Here is a 13,166-nt window from a genome sequence, read left to right on the forward strand (position 1 = left end):
GCTGGAGAAGACTCTTGAGAGTCCCTTGGACTGCAAGATCAAACTAGTCAATCCTGAAGGAAATTATCCTGAATATTCATTAGAAGGACTGATGCTGCAACTAAAGCTCGAATTCTTTGGCCACCTGATGCAAAGAATCGACTCATTGGAAAAGACCCTGATGCTGGGGAAGACTGAAGACAGGAGGAGAAGGGGATGACAGAAGATGAGATGGTTGGATGGCATAACTGACTCAATGGACATGAGTTTGAGCAAGCTCCAGGAGATGGTGAAGGACAGAAAAGCCTGGTATGCTGCAGTCCATGGGGTCACAAAGAGTCAGACTGAGCGACTGAACAACAATGACACATACACAATATATACAGTTGGCCAAAATGTTTGTAATATATTAGGGAAAAACCCAAAAGACTTTTCAGTCAATCCAATATTCTATATTGTTTTAAAGTCTTTATCCTGTTAACTAAACCTTCTTCGTGCATTTTTATGAAAAGAAAAACTATGAGATCATTTAAATTAAAAACATTAAGTGACAGAGATTAAGATTTAATAGGAAATTTTCCCACAAATAGAGCCTCAAATGTATCTAAAAAACACACACACACACAGATGGATACATACATTATATCAATAAAGAAGGTTTCAGTTTACAGCTGGTGCACCAAAAGCCTAGAGCAGCTCATTAACACAAATTATTTTATTATCTACTAATAACTATTTAAAGGCATCTCCAAGTTTTATAGCACTTACTTACTAGTTTGACTATAAGTTTAGGTTAAAAACAGTTTGCTATTCATCAGAACTCTGGCAAAATTTTTTCAGTTCCTGACCTATACTTTTTGATTCATTTAATACAGAATTAATGTTGCTAAATTAATTTTAATAAGATTTAAATACAGACTCTCTAGGGCATTAATTCTCAAATAAGATTTGGGGGAATGTGAGGGTCTCACAAATTCCTTTTTCTGGAGGAGGGCATAGCAACCAACTCCAGTATTCTTGCCTGGAGAATCCCAAGGACAGAGGAGCCTGGCGGGCTACAGTCTAAGGGTCACAAAGAGTTAGACACGACTAAAGTGACAAACTCACAAGCCCTTTCAGGGGTCTTATAACTCCCCTTCTTCTCTAACTATATACCTGTGTGAGGCCACATTTTTTTCATATATTTTGTTTGAAGTAACATCTTGCAAAAGATTGAATGCTGAAGCAGATAAAACAATTTAATTGTATCCCATAAGCCAGGCTTTAAAAAGATTTGCAAAAATACAAAGGCATCCCACTCTTCTATTATTTGCTTTGGAAAATAGCTATTTCTATAAACATAATCTGTTTAATGAGTTTATTATTATTTTAAAAATAAATATTTTAAAAAAGAAATGAGTGCTAAATTTGATTAATTCAGTCATCTTTAAGGTGATATAGTTTTTCTCTTTTAAGCTATTAATGTCATATATTACATTAATAGAATTCTTATTGTTTAATATTTATTCAATGAGACATTATCTTCATTTTGGGATAAAATATTATTTACCATTTAAAATTATTTTTTATAGCCTGTCAGATTTGATTTACTGGTATCTTAGAATGAGGGCAGCTTAATTTCTGTTGGTGATTTCTCCTCACTTAGGTGGCAAGTGGATGAAGGGTAGAAGAAACGTGCTGACAAATGTGAGGAATCCACTCACCTTCTTTGGCCACATCTAACCTGTGCTACATCTAAACCTTTGCCTTTTGAAGGCAAAAGACGGGGGCAGCAGAGATGAGATGGATAGAGAGCCTCACCGACACAAAGGACATCAATTTGAGCAAACTCTGGGAGAAAGGGGCTTCCAGGTGGCGCTAGGGGTGGAGAACCTGCCTGTCAATGCAGGAGGCCCAAGAGAGACGCAGGTTCAATCCCTGGGTTGGGAATGTCCCCTGCAGGAGGAAATGGCAACCCACTGTAGCATCCTTGCCTGGGAAATCCCAAGGACAGAGGAGCCTGGCGGGCTACAGTCCATGGGATCATAAGGAGTCAGACATGACTTGGTGACTGAACGATGACAACAAACATATGCTATTAACCTTTGAGCAGAAGAGAGCTGCCCAGTTCCTGGTACACGAGCTCGGCAAGATATTTTCTTTGACTTAGAACTCCTTTTCTTTAATTATTGTCCTGAAGTATTTGAACAGGAGGGCTGAGGTGTGGACCCAGAGATAGGGAAGAAGTTTGTTCTAATGTTGGGCTCCCTTCTCTTCTCACTGCACTGAGCACAGGCCACGCCCACGGGCTTGCACATTTATTGCCTAAGGAAGATCCCAACCCTTAGTTAAAAGCCTAGCGTCCTGAGGCTCCTATTAAATATGTTGTCCTCCCCTCCCTTGTGTCACTGGGGAAAGAATTTGTGTTCCTGAGGCTATCCAGTGACTTTACAGTTTTTACCAAGAAAGGAAAATAACAGAGTTGCTAAGAGGTGGGGAATGGAGGGTTACTTTAAAAGATGGCTGCTTTTTGAGAGGTTACGGAAGAGGCAATAAACAATCCTCTTAGGAAGAGAACTGTGGTGTTCTTGTTTATGCAAGGTCAGTCCTCCTTGGGAAGAGCCAACAGGAAGAAACATATTAGACAAGAGTAGTTAAATTGCTCTGTATAATAACATATTTGGAAATTTAAACTGGCAGACTGAGAGACAAAGGATTTGATAGCGAAGGGTGGCTCTCTTGAAAAGAGGGGATTCTGAATGAGTTGGAAAAGCAAAACCCCAAGGGAAGGTACAGATATCAAGGAGAAAGACAGAAATGCCCAATGACATATTTCTTCTTTAGAATGGCAAAATGACTTGAATAGTTAGGTCAAACATGAGTTCTAGGTTGTTTCAAGGCTGGGCTCTGACCAGTGTCTTACTATCAAAAGGCAGGCTAAGGATGTGCTTAAAGCAATCTTTAAAGAAATAGTTATTCAAAGAACATAATCTTAAAGAAATAAGTATGCCATTTTTCAAAATCTTCAAGTTATATTACTTCTGGAAAAATATACAAGAAAAAGATAATGGGGATCACATCTGGGCAACAGGCTTGTAATCTGGGAAATGGAGTGGGAAGAGTTATTCTTCATATTTTATCTTTGTCCATCTTTAAATTATGTACCTACACTTGGTCTATCTATTCAAAACCAAAATGAATTAAATTTGAAATCATTTATACATTTTATTTTTCCCCTTATGTTAAAATGCCTAGAAGGAGAGCACAGCATACATTTTTGAATGGTGAAATAATCCTCAGTCCCTCAGAATGAGAAGTTGTTCTATACAACAGCCTTGTGTTCATGGTACTTTAGGAAATTAAAGGGAAGGCATGGCGGCCAGTTACGGGCAAAGTATTACAGAAATAGGGTAAGAGTCTCATAAAACAGAATCAGAAATGGGAACTTATAAACCAGGAAAAAATGCAAATTGGAGTAAGGGATAATCAGGGAAACAAAAAACCCCTCAGGAAGACTCAAAATCTCTGAAAGTTTGGTGGATTTACTTCACTTTCTAGAATCAAAACTTGAACCAGTTTATTATTAATATTTTGCCAAAGGATTATCCTCAAGGCTGAGTGACTGTAACACATTTAAGACTTTTCTGTTTTTCAGTCACTTTAAAATTTACTTTACTCTCTCTCTTTTGTTCATGATTCTAATATTTGGCTGTCCGACTTAACAATAAATTATAATAAATATGTTCTAACTAGAACAGAGCACAGTGGAAACATCATGCCTTTGATATAAACATTACATTTTTCCTATTCCTGTTCTATGCTATATCTAACATCCCATAATACACGTAATACAGCTGTTTCACTTTGGTTTCACAAGGAACTCATACTATAAGCTCAGGGTAAATATTTGATTTATTACTGGGACCATGTCTTTTTTTACCTGAATTTCTGGTAGTAAGATTGCTTCGACCTGATACTAGTGCAGAACTCCATCTCCACATACATGGGAACGTGTTTATTTAAGCTACTTTCCTATTCTCTTGTTTATTAGTAGTCTGTAGAAGTCAAATTTTGGATCTTGTTAAAGGTTGTTACAAAGATTAAATGAAATAAAAGTAGAGCATTCAATTCAAATGTAAAGCATGACATATACCAAAAGCTAAATAAAAGTTAACTGTCATTATTCTTATCTTCATTTTCTGAGGGCAAAAAAGTTAAGGCAGACTACAAATTTACGAGATGACATTTTCAATAGTAGAACACCTCTAGCTCATGCCAGTGTGCTTGAAATCTAGTATGACTATAGCCTGCTCCTGTTACAGTCACAGGTAATCGACACTGAATCTAGTTATTCCATAGACTATCACATTGGCAGCATCTAGGAAATTATTACATACGCAGAATCTCAGATCCCATTCCAGAACTGCTGAGTCAGAAGCTCATCTTAAAAAATCCCCAGGTGATTCACAGGAACACTGAAGTTTGAGAAGTGCTGCTCTAGAGATTTGATTCACCACATGTTGCAAAATGGAGGTTTTTCTTTTTTTTTTTAATCTTTTACCATTTAACCTTGAAAGTGAAGTTGTTTGGCTCATTTTCCTTTAAGTACAGGAGACATCTTTTGTTTGGGGCTTCATCTACTGACTCATACATATTCCTCTAGATTTGTTTACTTCTTTAAGAAGCTGTAATATGCATACAGTCTGTAAAAGTTCATTGCCTTTTTGCTTCTTGCTGTCATGCATGGAATTAGATTTGTTATTCTACAGTTTTACTTTTCAACTGTTACAGGGCTTTTCCATTATTTGTAAAACTTGAGTTTTTAAAAAATATTTGATGCATTACTTACTGCCTGAGAATAACTATAAATCAGCATAATTCTGATAAATACTTAGGATGGAGCTCTTAAATAATTAAGAAAAATATTATAAATGTATAATGTCTGATGTGGACATGAGAATATTTTCTCCTTTTGCTTTCCCATCATTCTTGGTGTTTCATGTTGAAAACTTGTCTGGATTGCCAGATAAAAAAGCTGTGGTCAAGGGGACACACAACCCACTAGCTGAATATTTGAAATTTGTATGAGACAGACACATAAGATGGTTCAGCCACCCTTACTCTCCTGTCAGCCTTGAGACTGGTGATCTAGGCTCAGGAGGTCTTTGTTTTTACTGCCCTGCTCTTGCCTCTGTGGTCCTCTCATTTTGTGAGCACTAAATGAGACTGAAGCAGAAGTATCAACACTTCCCATCTCTCCCCTAGGTCTTACAAACATGTACAGTTCATCTGTGAGTGCTAAGTCATTTCAATCATGTCCGATTCTTTGTGATCCTATGGACTGTAGCCTGCCCATGCACCTTTGTCCATGGGATTCTCCAGGCAAGAATACTGGAGTGGGTTTGCCATGCCTTCCTCCAATAATTCTTAGGTTACTGTAATTTGCTCCCTGAGCCTCTTAACACAATTATAGTACACGCTGACTCTGAAAGATGAAGATGTAAATGGCCCACACAGACAAACACAAGCCCTGGAAGCATCAAAATCCATTCCCTGAATAAAGAATATGTGACCCTTAGGAGCAAAAAGACCTGGCTATCTTTTGACAGTAAACAGTTGGGAGAAATACTTTGTATTACCAACTAAGGAGTTCACGAAAATGTTAAAAGCACAGTTCAAGGCAATTTCTTCATTATCTCTCTTATTAAATTCTCAAAAAATCACCCAGCAACAATAATTTACCATTTGATTGTTATGGGCAACATGGTTCTCTATTTTATGCTTTTCTTCCTTATTTAGGAAAAAAATCATCTTCATGTATTACATGATAACTCTCTATTTCATATCATGATGCCTTGAGCTACAAAGGAAGAGAACTTAAATACCTTTCACAGTGTACCATAAAAAAAGGATTACAAAAAGATCCATGAAAATATTTTCTCATTTTTTATACGAATGGATAAACCAACATTATTTCCATTGTCCTTAGCACTTTTGTGAGTAAAAACACATGACTTGAAATGGTGCTGTTTGAGGAGATAGGTTCTAACATGCTTTGCAAACAGATGAAAGAAAGCTGTACATATTTTTCCTAACAGTGTTTCACAAAATGAACTCCAAAGGATAATTATCATTCTCCTTTTCTGAAATTAAAATAAAAATGAAAGAAAATCATATATCATTCTTTCCATTATCTTGGAAAAGTCTTTTTTCCTTAACATATGTTAAATCCATGCTATTTAAATACTAATATATTCCACACTAATCTTTTATCTCCCAGTTGTGGTCTAGACAACTCAACTACGCTTTGAATCACACTAGCTCTTCTCCAAGCATTTGCTCACACAGGTGCTCCATCTGGATGATTCCTCACCCCTACACCTACTCACCACAAGTGTAAATCAGAACAGTATTTCTATGTCCTATTCAAATGTCTGAAGTCTGTTGTTTTAAAAAGTGTAAATACTTTCTGCCACATCTAAATACTCGTATCTGTTAGAGTTACTTTTAAGTATTTTATTATAGCTTTATGTGTAAGCTTTATTTCTTTTACATTTAATTTCATTCAAGATGGGTTATGTATGTGATTCCAAACTATAAACATAGTGTACCTAACATCGTTTCTTATTCTATTACTTAAAGCCAGGGGAGGAAACAGATGGAGCACTTGAAGGTTCTAAGTAAAGATTCATTTCAGGAATTATCTACAGAGGTGTAGGCAGAGTTCTGAGATAAACTAACAAAGGTTAAGTATCAAGGACTGCTTGCAGGCAGGAATTGGGGAAGCTGTTGCCATTATTGGAAAATGGAAAGAAATAGCATGGAGTTGCCAGAGCCCGGTGAGAACTGGAACTATAAAGCAAGAGCCACCTGATTTAATTTCATGGTGGCTCAGACAGTTACCAATCTGTTTGCAATGCAGGAGATCCAGGTTCAGTTCCTGGATCTGGAAGATCAGCACTTGGCAACCCACTCCAGTCTTCTTGCTGGGAAATCCCATGGACAGAGGAGCCTGGCAGACTATAGTCCATGGGGTCACAAAAGAGTTGGACATGACTTAGCAACTAAACAACACCTATAGGAACAACAGCCAGTGCCAAAAACCTCATGAGGCAGTGAGAGAAAGAAGAGTAATAATGGACCAAAATCATTCCCTCTAACCTCTGTTATTTTGCTGTTGTCTTCATTGTCTCCTTGAGAGGAAAACTCAACCAATAAGATATCAAGGGTACTATTAATTAGTTTCCAGACCCAAGAATTCATTTTAATGGGGAAGCATGATAATTTGCTGTCAGTTTAACTACATCCTACCATCAATAATTCACAGGGTGATATTCCATGGCTAGGGCCATTACTGAGACTCCAGTAGGAAATTTCATGGTTCTATGGCTCAGATGGGCTTCCCAGGTGGTGACGGTGATAAAGAACCCATCTGCCAATGCAGGAGATGTAAGAGACGTGGGTTTGATCACTGGTTGGGAAAGATGCCCTGGAGAGCATAACAACCCACTCAAATATACTTGCCTGGAGAATCCCATGGATAGAAGAGCCTAGAAGGCTATGGTCCACAGGGTCACAAAGAGCTGGACACAATGGAAGCAACTAAACACGAGCACTGGCTCAGATGTCTTAAGGTAATGGAGCTCATGGTAAAAGTAAAGATTCCATAGTCTGATACCCCTACTAAATTTAAAGTAATTTAAAGAAATATAAGTTGAGGTCCATGGGGTCACAAAGAGTTGGATACAACTGAGTGACCAAACAACAAAAAAATTTCTGTGACACTAAATTTGATGAAAATGGTGTAATCAACCTGACAGTGGGTAGCTGTGGGCCACTTGGGAAATGTGCTTTATCAGGGACCCAAGAACTAGTTTTACTCAAAGGAAATTGGATAATCAGTAGTGGTGGCCAGAAGAGCCTTGGGGAGGGAGCATGTCCTTCGCCACTCAGCTCAAGCAAGGTCTTCAGTGCTACTTCCATGGCCATTATTCTCTTTGATGCCAGGGAGACCAGCTGGGTGGTGACAACCCGTCCTTCATCTCCAGTTACAAAGGTCAGGTAGTACTGAGAGCTGTTCTGGACGCTGATGTACCTTTCGTTATCTGAACTCTCAAATGCCTTGGTAAAGGGAGGGTTCTGAGTCCTCTCATTGGAAACAGGGTGTGGCTGAACAAGCTATAGCAATGGATCCACTCCATCAGTCCTATCACTCTGAGGGTTATACTACTTCTACTGTATCTAGGATGTTCCATCCTAATTTTACTGTAGCCAAGACTATGTTCAAGTTTAAAGTACAAAGACATTTAAGGTCACTATTAGGTGGCCTTTAGTTCAATGTTGAATTCTGGATTGACATATTCATATTGATAAATTTAGCCTGATCCACCTAATACTTCATTCTCCTTACTGTTACATCCTTAGGATACCATCCTGTCCATGCTCCCCATTCCTCTATACTGATGCATGTTGGTGAGATGCTGCATCTTTAGTGTATCCACTGTCTCATCCTGAAAGAAACCTCATTCTTACCTTTCTGAACTATGCTGAAATACAACCCTTGGAATAAGTCTCAAGAGAATAAGAAGTATCTGAATATGTGTGTGTCAGGCAAGGGGGAGGCTGTTGCTGAGAAGAGTCATTCTCTGCAGACAATTTGTGTTTTGGTTTCTCTTAAAAATTTCTAATTATATTTTATTGAAGTATATTTGGCTTAACAGTATTGTTTCAGATATACAACATAGTAATTTATTATTTTTATGGCATACACTCCAAAGTTGTTATAAAACATTGACTATCACCAGCCCAGGTTGGGTGCCTGAGATGAGTGCTTGGGCCTGGTGCACTGGGAAGACCCAGAGGGATCGGGTGGAGAGGGAGGTGGGAGGGGGGACCGGGATGGGGAATACATGTAAATCCATGGCTAATTCATTTCAATGTATGACAAAAACTACTGTAATGATGTAAAGTAATTAGCCTCCAACTAATAAAAATAAATGGAAAAAAAAATAAAATAAAAAATAAATAAATTTGTATCGAGAAGGGGAAAAAAAAAAACATTGACTATATTTTCTGTGTTATACATTATATCCTTGTAAATTATTTATTTTGTACCTAGGAGTTTGTACCTGTTAAACCCCTTCACCTATTTTGCCCATCCCCTTACCCTTCTCCCTTCTGTTAAACCTTAGTTTGTACTCTCTCTCTGTGAGTCTATTTCTGTTCTGTTCTATTTTTTAGATTCCACATATAAGTGAAAACACACAGTATTTGTCTTTGACTTATGCAGGTAACTTCTTTGAATAGTAATGAAAAGGTATTTTTGCATTGGAAGCTTAGTTTCCTCAGATACTGGGGGAGGGGCAGTTTTCACTGGCAAAGAAGCTTCAAGCAAATTTGAACCTTTTAATTACCAGCAGCATCTAAATCCATCTAAATGTTCTCATCACATGCCTCAGGAACTCAGTCCTTAACTAGTGCCTAACACAAGGGAAACAAGTGCCCATGTTAGTGCCAATGGTTCTCAAACTTTTTGTCTCAAGGTCCCTTTACTCTTGGACAAGTTATTGGTATATCCAATGACAGTTTAGTACATAGAATACATTTTTTTATATTTAACATTTCAAATTCAAACAAAATTGCTCTTTAAGGTAGCTCAGTGGTAAAGAACACACCTGCCAATGCAGGAGACATAAGAGACGTGAGTTCAATCCCTGGGTTGGGAAGATTCCCTGAAGAAGGAAATAGCAATCCACTCTAATATTCTTGCCTAGAGAATCCCATTGATAGAGGAGCCTGGTGGGCTACCGTCCACAGACTTGCAAACAGTCAAACATGACTGAAACAACTTAGTACAATATATCAAAACATTTTCCATTTGAGTGGTGATTTTATCTCACTTATGTAACTTTTACCAGGTTCCACTGAAAACTTAGAGACTTGGAATTATACTGCAAATACTATCTTTGTTTTATTATGAAAATAGTTTAGACCTCAAAGTCCCCCTGTATATTTTAAGGATCTCCAGTAGTTCCAAGACCAAATTTTGAGAAGTGTTGTTTTTGCACAAGAGACATGGTAAAATTGCATATTTAACTGGCATTACAACTCTGTAATCCATACAATCAGGTTTGAGGACAGGATCTTCAAACTTGTTTGTCCTGGAGTCATACAGATTATACAATTCTTAGTCACCATAGAGTTCTGATTTTTTACCTGCGCTTTGAATTGGAAGGCCAAGTTTCTAATCATATCTTTTTTTTTTTTGTAACATTCTCAGTATAATAAAAGTTATCCAGCTTCCTTAATTTTGCAATCACCTTTGACATGGCAGCCAAGTGCTGAAACCTCTTGATCTTACAGTACCTTGTGGTTCAGCACTCTGATCCTTAATTAATTGTGATGCTCATGACATCCTGTAGATAATGCATATTTCTTCTGGGGATTCATTAAATATATGATCCAACCAATATCATATTCTCAAGTATGAGGCTTGTTTCCTGGGGCCACTCTTGATACTATATTAAGCAGTACCATGGTTAGAAAGTGAAAGACCCAAAACTGTTTAACTGGACTGAATTCAATTAAGGGACTATTTTCTTTTTTTTTTTTTCATTTATTTTTATTAGTTGGAGGCTAATTACTTTACATCATTGCAGTGGTTTTTGTCATACATTGAAATGAATTAGCCATGGATTTACATGTATTCCCCATCCCGGTCCCCCCTCCCACCTCCCTCTCCACCCGATCTTAAGGGACTATTTTCCACAAATGTATGGAGGATTAAAGACCTATTGGGAAGCAAGAACCCATTATCATTCCTAGGCCTGATGTGTCATGAGAGCAAGAAGAGCTGAGCTCTGGAAGAAGGACCAAAGGACAGGACAGCATATTACAGCCAGATGGGCACAAGGAAGCAAAGTGCTCTCAATCCCATAACTCTAATCCTCTGGCTGTTTTTGCTGCTTACCATTGTCTGAACCCAGCTGGAAGCCAGAAAGGAGAAAGGAGCCTCCGTTCAGTGTGCTGCTGCTGCTGCTAAGTCGCTTCAGTCATGTCTGACTCTATGTGACCCCATAGACGCAGCCCACCAGGCTCCCCCATCCCTGGGATTCTCCAGGCAAGAACACTGGAGTGGGTTGCCATTTCCTTCTCCAATGCATGAAAGTGAAAACTGAAAGTGAAGTTGCCCAGTCATGTCTGACTCTTAGTGACCCCATGGACTGCAGCCTACCAGGCTCCTCCATCCATGGGATTTTCCAGGCAAGAGTACTGGAGTGGGGTGCCATTACCTTCTCTGGTGTCAGTGTGCAGACGGTAAGAAAGGTAGGCACAACTTAACTCTTCTCCCTATCAAAGAGAAATTTAAAGTATAACCACTTTGAAGTCTTACATGGCCCAGCTGTATTTTTTTAAATTAAAGATCCATGGTGAACATAAAAAAGTCATCATAATGGCAAACAAGATAAGAGAATAAGCAAGGTCCTTCAAGTATGATTTTCATTTTTTAGCAATATTTTTATATATGGTAAACTATACAAATAGCCTGGTAGTGACAACACAAAAAAACCTTGAGAACTCAAGTCTTTCTTAAATTAAAAATTAGTATCATATAGCAAACATAACAGAGATATTGTATCAAGTGACTGTGCTATAAATGGTGACCCCCTTGCTTATAGTAGAAGACAACAAATGGTTCGGCATGACCTGTTTGTTGATTAGATTGATAAAGTTTTCATGATTAAAATACTAAATACATTTTTACATCTTTAATTGTTTCTCTATGTTTAAGTTTACCAGGTAACAGATTTCTAAGGCACATATTTTATAAATTAATTTTATTGTTCAAAAAGTTGGAATAATTTTCCACATTTCATTCACTATAACTTATCTACTGAAAAAACACAATGACTAATTTCTTTCTCTCCTTTCAATCTGTAAATACAAGCTTTTTGAGTGCAACAATGCAAGAGAGGTACAAATGCACAAAAGAGATCTAAGTGTTATAGAATACTTGGAGAGGGCTGGTTACTCAGGGAGCAAAAAGCTGTCCTAGCCATTATGATACTCGATTTTCAATACCAAAGTTGCTGTCTGTGCTAGAAATAGCTCTCCCAAGAGGCACCCACCTCACCCTTTTGTTTTCCCTATGTCCTGAGTACAGATTAAATCAATATGTCAATAGAGAGAGAGACAAACATTTCACTTCTCAGGATGAACAATTTTGTCAGCATGACTGTGAGCTTTGACTGAAGTGTAAATTTATTTTTAAATACTTGTCAGAAATAGGTATCTGCTATAATATGCTATCATAATCTGTCAGGGCCAAATGCCTTGGGTCTTTGGGGAAGAGTGTGCCTACTGACTTTCCATGTGCACAATGGCATGAATAACAATCAATAAATAGCTAGTAAGACTAGTAAGTCAAGTGAAGTTCCTGAGCAGGTGGGCAGGGGAGGGGAGATGTTGAGAAAATTCTGGAAAGCCACTACTGAGAGATAAGGAGACCTTAAAAAAGATTCCAAGAAGTACCATCTAATAATACTTCATACATACACCATAATGTATACTTCATAAAGAGTCTAAATTCACTACAGGTGAGATACCACTGAGCCATTTAAATATTCTTTAAATGAAATGCAAAACAGACTTTTAAAAAATTAGAACATTATTGTAAATATCCCCGTCTGTTCCTCTCCCTCTAATGCAGTGGAGCTTTATATGGGATACCTCCTTCCCTGTAGTCGTATTTGACTACCCACCTCTGGAAAGCCAAAATACATTTCACTCCAAGTGGAGTGTCTTCCCTATCCTCTCACTTCCAATGGGCTGCTCTCAGCTGATGCTAAGAAACACCCAGTCCTCTCATATGTAAACTGGTTTTGAAGTAATTTTGGCTCAAAGATTCTCCAGTCAACTTGAATGAAACTTTCTGACAACTATTTGCAATCTGAGATGCTGCTGACTCACTCCTCCTTCCTTATCTTTTTTCTCCACTGGTCAGCACTTTCTCATCTATTCTGTTTCTCTTGCCATTTCCTTCATAGGTGTTTTCCTAATAAAACTCTTGCACTTAATTCTCTCTCAACTTCCTTTTCTCAGAGGATCTGATCTAATGCATTAAGTGACTTTATCCCTGCCTCACTGAGATCTTTTGTATTAACTACATTTCTTCCAGTAAAGAATATACACATTCTCTAGTCTTTGGG

The sequence above is a fragment of the Odocoileus virginianus genome, chromosome 1 (genome assembly GCF_023699985.2).
Source record: "Odocoileus virginianus isolate 20LAN1187 ecotype Illinois chromosome 1, Ovbor_1.2, whole genome shotgun sequence".
Lineage (NCBI taxonomy): Eukaryota > Metazoa > Chordata > Mammalia > Artiodactyla > Cervidae > Odocoileus > Odocoileus virginianus.